Source organism: Mustela erminea, chromosome 16 (genome assembly GCF_009829155.1).
Source record: "Mustela erminea isolate mMusErm1 chromosome 16, mMusErm1.Pri, whole genome shotgun sequence".
Classification (NCBI taxonomy): domain Eukaryota; kingdom Metazoa; phylum Chordata; class Mammalia; order Carnivora; family Mustelidae; genus Mustela; species Mustela erminea.
The window spans coordinates 32,392,967-32,400,238 of NC_045629.1; positions in this window are offsets into that span (position 1 = coordinate 32,392,967).

Genomic DNA, 7,272 nt, shown 5'->3' on the forward strand with positions numbered 1-7,272 from the left:
TAGAGCTGGCAGGAGCGAGGACTCACTTCACACATGGGACTGCTAAATGGAATTTTACAAATGTCAGATATCTCATCTGCCCCCCAAAGACCTCTCCTACCTAATGTAAATCCCCAATATTCGTATTAATAATGAATTAGGTAGGCACATTCCCTCTATACGGTCACTTGACCCTCTCTTATCAGTTTATCACAGAAAATACTTTCTAGGAGAAAACAGGACCTTATCCAGCCCTGTTGGAAAGGTTGGGCCCTGGGCCAAAGGGTGATCTCAGTGCATGCCTAGGAGGAGAACAGGGGTTCCAGAGGTCCTGGGTGCAGAGATCCTAAATGCTACCAATCGTGTTTTGCATAGTTCCAGTTCCTCCATTGCACTTTAGTAAACTATAAATTTTGAAATTCTGTATTATTCCAGTCTTTTTTTTTTTTAGTTATAGATATGGATTTTTCTTTTTTAAAAAAATTTTATTTGATTATAGTTGATGAGCAATGTCACATTAATCTCAGGTGTACAATATAGTGATTCAATACTTCTATACATTATGCTATGCTTACACGTGTCGCTACCGTCTGTCCTCACACAACAGTCTTACATGATTATTAATTATATTGCTTACGCTGTGGCTTTTATTCCCATGACTTACTCATTCCATAACAGGAAGCTTGTATCTCCCACTCCCCTTTACCCATTTTGCCCATCCTCCACCCACCTCCTTTCTGGCAACCATCAGCTTGTTCTGATAAGTCTGAATAAGTCTGATTCTGCTTTTTGTTTGTTTATTCATTTGCTTTTTAGATTCCACAGAGCAGTGAAATCATATAGTATTTGTCTTTCTCACTCCAACCTGTTTCACTTAGCTAACACCCTCTAGGTCTATCCATGTTGTTGCAAATGGCACAATCTCATCCTTTTTTATGGTTGTGCAATATTCCTCTCTCTCTGTGTGTGTGTGTGTGTGTGTGTGTGTGTGTACACCATATGTATACCATATACATCCACCTTATCCATTCATCTGTTGATGAACATTGAGGTTGCTTCCATATCTTGGCTATGATAAATAATGCTGTCATAAACAAAGGGGTGCATATATCTTTTCAAATTGGTGTTTTCATTTTCTTTGGTGAAATACCTACTAGTGGAATTATTGAGCCTTTATCAAGGCTTTCTATTTTTTTTTTCCTTTTCTATTTTTTCTTTTTTGAGGAACTTCCTACTGTTTTCTACAGTGGCTGTACCAATGTGTATTCCCACCAACCGTTTATGAGGATTCCTTTTTTTCCCACATCCTCAGCAACACTTGTTATTTTTTGACTTTTTAAATTTTAGCTACTCTTGCAAGTATAAGGTGATACCTTGTTCTGGCTTTTATTTGCATCTCCCTGATGGTTACTGATGCTGAATATCTTTTCATGTGTCTATTTGTCATCTGTATGTCTTCTTTGAAAAAATGTCTATTCAGGTCCTCTGCCTATTTTTTTCTTTTTATTAACATATAATGTATCGTTTGTTTTAGGGATACAATTATTTGGGTTTTTTTGGTGTAGAATTCTATAAGTTCTTTATATATTTTGAATATTAACCCCTTATCCAATGTATCATTTGCAAATATCTTCCTTCATTCAGTAAGTTGTCTTTTAGTTTTGTTGATGGTTCCTTCACTATGCAAAAGCTTTTTATTTTTATGTGTTCTCAACAATTTGCTTTTGCCTTAGGAGACATACCTAGAAAAATGTTGTGAAGGCAGTCTGCCTGTGTTCTGTTCTTCTATGGTTTCAGGTCTCATATTTAGGTCTTTAATCCTTTTTGAGTTTATTTTTGTATAAGTCGTAAGAAAGTGATCCAGTTCCATTCCTTTGGATCTAGCTGTCCATTTTTCCCAGCACCATTTAATGAAGAGACTTTTCCCCATTGTATATTTATTCCTCCTTTGTCAGAGATTAATTGACCATATACTTGTGGGTTTATTTCTGGGTTTTCCATTCTGTTCTATTGATCTTTGTGTCTGTTTTTGTGCCAGAACCATACTGTTTTGATTACTGCAGCTTTGTAGTATATCTTGAAATCTGGAATTGTGATTGTGGTACCTTCAGTTTTTTCTTTCTTAAGATAGCTTTGGCTATTTGAGGTCTTGGATTATTTGTTCTAATTTTGAAAAAAAAACCTTTGATATTTTGATCAGGATTGCATTGAATTTGTAGATTGTGTTCAGTACTATGGACATTTTACCAATATTCTCTAATCCATGAGTATGGAATTTCCGTTTGTTTCCTCTTTGATTTCTATCATCATTGCTGTATAGTTTTCAGAGTACAGGCCTTTCACCTCTTTAGTTAAATTTATTTCTAGGTATTTGGTGGGGGCGAGTGGGAGGAGACACCAATTGTAAACAGAACTGTTTTCTTAATTTCTCTTTATGCTACTTCACTGCTAGTATATAGAAATACTACCATATATTACTCCAGTCTAAGAAGGGGAAATTTCTCATCAAGTTTTGCCCCTGGGATATGAAATCTAGTCATTATTGGGGGGGAGATAGTAAAGAAACCACAGAGTACTATTTTAGTTCCTGAAAAAGCATTCCTGAGCTTGAGTTTCCATTCTGATAAGAAGTGGCCAAGAGCCAGTTTATTGGTTCTACACTAGAAACTCCCAGGTCATGGAAAAATTCCAGAAATGACAGTTTCTTCCTGCACATTATCAGGTATGGGCTCCACCCTGCTTTCTGTTCAAACGGTTTAGTTACTGAAAACACACACAAACACACTCACACCCAAAACAAAACAAAACAAAACAAAAACTGAGAAGGAACATGTGGACAGCATTTGCTTGCCTTCTCACTAGGCCTTAATTGTATATCTAAAATGGAGCCAGGGCATGAAATTCCCCCAGGTGGAAGCATCATAGTGGAGCTAGAGGGTGAGGTATTGAAGAGGTGCATAAGCGAGGCATTGAAATGGTATTGAGAATTTTGTGAGTATAAATAAATATATATATGTATATATATCCACAAACATACATGTATATATGTATATACATAGGTACATATAGTATACGCTCTTTCTGTGGGAATGAGTTCCTATTTTTTGTCAGCTTCTCAAATAGAACCATGATCCAAGGAAGGTTAAGAACTGTAGATTTAAAATTTTGACAAGTGACTGCTCTGAAGAGAAAGGACTGTAAAGGGAAAATTTATAATGGAGAGTTTAATAATGTCATCTGGTGCAATACTGAATAAAATGACACTAAAATGTACAGTCATCATTAGTTTCTGGCACCTCGCCAACACACATGGCCCCTTGGATCCTGTGTGGTATATGCAACTATGTGTTGATGTAATTTGCACAACCTGGGGCATTTAGGAGATGGATGCTGATCAGCTGCCTTTCCGAAGGTCACTTCTCTAGCAGGTGTCAGGAGTGTTTTTAAATATCATAGCATGATTTAAGGGAAGAATTTTGGATGAAATAAAATTCCCACTCATTTCATGTTAGTTTAAATGACCACCTAATACTTTGCACTAAAACATGAATGAATTATTCTAGCAACTTAACGCCTCCCAGACCTGTTCACTTGTGTTGGTTTTGATGATTAAAAGAGAGCTGGTAGGGTTTGAGCAGAGGTGCAATGAGGATATTGATGAAGCCCTGAATAAAGTTATTTTATGATATTATCCTCCCATCTTTCCCCCAGCATAACATTCAGTATTCTAACATAACATTTCATGATTATTAGACCCTTGAACTGAGGTTAAATGGGAAAATAGTATGAAGACAGGAAATAACTTATTATCTATGTTTGTAAAACTACTTAATGGAAAACACCAGCACCACCAACTATTTTTCATTTAAAAAGGGAAAAATAAAATTTCAGAAATTAACCATTACTTATTAATATAAGCTTTATTGTAAGTAAAAATTTCCAACTAGATCATTCTATACATGTGAAATAAAACATAGCTTCTGTAGGTAGCATAAATGTTAGAAACTTCAAAATATACAAGTTTGAAAAGAAAACCATTTTTTTCCAGATGGTCAACTTTGACCTATCGGGGTTTGTTGACTATTGGTAGATAAGCCAGAAGCATTAAAAAATAACAATATTTGGGGCGCCTGGGTGGTTCAGTGGGTTAAGCTTCTGCCTTCAGCTCAGGTCATGATCCCAGGGTCCTGAGATCAAGCCCCACATCAGGCTCTCTGCTCAGCACAGAGCCTGCTTCTCCCTTCCTTCTCTCTGCCTGCCTCTCTGCCTACTTGTGATCTCTGTATGTCAAATAAATAAATAAAACCTTTAAAAAAAAAACAATTCACAGACCTGTACCCCTGGGGATAGAGTATTATGCCTCCATCAGAAAGGATGAATACCCAACTTTTGTAGCAACATGGACGGGACTGGAAGAGATTATGCTGAGTGAAATAAGTCAAGCAGAGAGAGTCAATTATCATATGGTTTCACTTATTTGTGGAGCATAACAAATAGCATGGAGGACATGGGGACTTAGAGTGGAGAAGGGAGTTGGGGGAAATTGGAAGGGGAGGTGAACCATGAGAGACTGTGGACTCTGAAAAACAATCTGAGGGTTTTGAAGGGACGGGGGGTGGGAGGTTGGGGTACCAGGTGGTGGGTATTATAGAGGACACGGATTGCATGGAGCACGGGTGTGGTGCAAAAATAATGAATACTGTTATGCTGGAAATAAAAAAAAAAAAACAATATTTTGAACATTTCACTCTAATGCTGTCTGTTATTCAATAATTAGAAGCATCACTAATGTGGAATGGTTATTTTCAACAATTGTATTTAATAAACATTCCCTTATCAGAAAATATAGCTTAGTTTCTCCAACTACTTTTTTTTTTTTAAGATTTCATTTATTTATTTGACAGAGATCACAAATAGGCAGAGGCAGGCAAAGAGAGATGGGGGGAAGCAGGCTCCCCTCTGAGCAGAAAGCCAGGTGCAGGTCTCGATCCCAGGACCCTGGGATCATAACCTGAATTGAAGGCAGAGGATTTAACCCACTAAGCCACCCAGGCACCCCACTCTCCAACTACTTTTATCAAAGGCTTTACAACCTAAATACTGTGTAGATAAAAGTGTTTACTCAGCAGTTATTATGTGATGTTATGCACTACCCTTCAATGGCAACATACCTTAGCTACTTAGTTTCCCAAGATAAATGTGTTTTCCTGACAATTCTTCATTTAAAGAAAATCCACAAAAGATAAGCAAGAAGCCAATTATGACCATTATTGTTACTGTGTTTGGCTCTCAAATTGTATGCTGTGTGCAGAATGAATAGAGTAATATGTTTGAATAAAATGCTAAATAAGTAACAAGTTGTTAAAGAATGGGGATTGCATGGCTGAGATGACATTAAGATAAAGGTATTAGAGCTTAAAGAATTGAGGGGAAAAATGCCTCTTGTCTAGTAAAAAGCAGCAGTAGGTTTCTAAGAGTTTCTAAGCTTTGCAAGATCTGGGTCAGACGTAAGACAAAACTCCCACATACTTGTAGTTTCAAATGTAGGAATAATGATATATAGTACTTTAAAGTTTACAGAATGCTGTCAAGCACGTTTTTGTATTTGACCCTCACTGCTGGCTTTAGACGTTTTGAGGACAGCATTTCTATTTCAGTCACTGTTGTTTTCCCTGTGCCTCCTAGAAGCTAAGCACTCCGTAATTTCTGCACAGATAAATGAAAGAAAGGTCAGGCGATTGGTGAAAACCGCCCGTGTGTAGAGGAACTTGGGTTCACTCTTGACTTTCTGATTCCAAATCCCTTGTCCCTTTTATAATTTTAGCTTTCTTTCTTTTCTACTGAGAACTAGTCAAATCTCTGTCTTGTACATTTTCCTTAGATTTCAAAACAAAATCTTCTGAGTTCTTTAGAATTCATAACCTCTCATATTATTTAACAGTGAAGTTAATAATTTAAATGCAGTGTCACCAAACTTTCTCCATAAAGGGCCTGTTAGTATTTTTAATCTTTTGTGCCATATGTTCTTTGTTGCAATGCTTCAGCTCGACTGTTGCGGGATGTAAATAATCATAGACAAAAAAGTGAATAGGGTGGTAGGGTATGGTTGTGTTCCAATAAAACTTTATTTATGAACACTAATATTTTAATTTCATAGAATTTTCTGAGTCACAAAACATTATTCTTCTTTTGATTTTGAAAAGCTATTTGAAAGCACCGAAGCTATTCTTGGCCCGTGGGACCAGCAAAACAGGCAGCCGGCTAGGTTTGGTTCCCAGTTCTGAGTTTGCCCATTCCTGGTTTAAATAATGGTGGGAAGAAGGGTTCAACTTCCCTGTAGAGAAGTTAATTAAAATCAGTCTGACCATGCCTCTGTTTGGGAATTTGTGTATCAAGGAAAAGGATATTTATTTTCATTTTCTCAGTGGTTTCTATTTAATGCTAACTCACTGGCAGCGAGTTGTAAAGCTCTTAATGGTACAGCATTATATCCTTTGGGACTGAGTGACAAACAGTGAGTGGCAGGGTGATCGTGAGAAAAAGAATTTTCAAAGTATGCTTCTGTCCATTTCTACCATTTGGGGATTTGAACTTGGTTCAGGATGCTGTCAATGTTGAATCTATCCAGGACTATAGGAAAGGAATGGCTGAAGATACAAAAGGAGGGAGCCTGGCTGGCTCAGTTGGTTAAGCGACTGCTTTTGTCTCAGGTCCCAGAATCGAGTCCCACATCTGGTTCCCTGCTTAGCAGGGACTCTACTTCTCATTTTGACTGTCCGCCATGCCATGCTCTTTCTCTCTCAAATAAATAAGTAAATAAAATCTTTAAAAATAAAGAAAAAATAAAGGTACAAAAGGAAAGTTTTCCTACATAAAAACACAAAACATACTATGTTTATTATTATTTTTTGTTTTTTAAAAGATTTTATTAATGTACGTGACAGAAAGAGAGAGGAAGAGAGAGCACAAGCAGGGGGAGCAGCAGGCAGAAGGAGGGGGAGAAGCAGGCTCCCCGCTGAGCAGGGAGCCTGAAGTGGGGTTCATCCCAGGATCCTGGGATCAGGACCTTAGCTGCTTAACCACCTAAGCCACCCAGGCACCCCAGAACATACTATGTTTAAAAAACAAAATATTGGGACGCCTGGGTGGCTCAGTTGGTTAAGCAGCTGCCTTCGGCTCAGGTCATGATCCCAGGGTCCTGGGATCGAGTCCCACATCGGGCTCCTTGCTCGGCAGGGAGCCTGCTTCTCCCTCTGCCTCTGCCTGCCTCTCTGTCTGCCTGTGCTCGCTCGC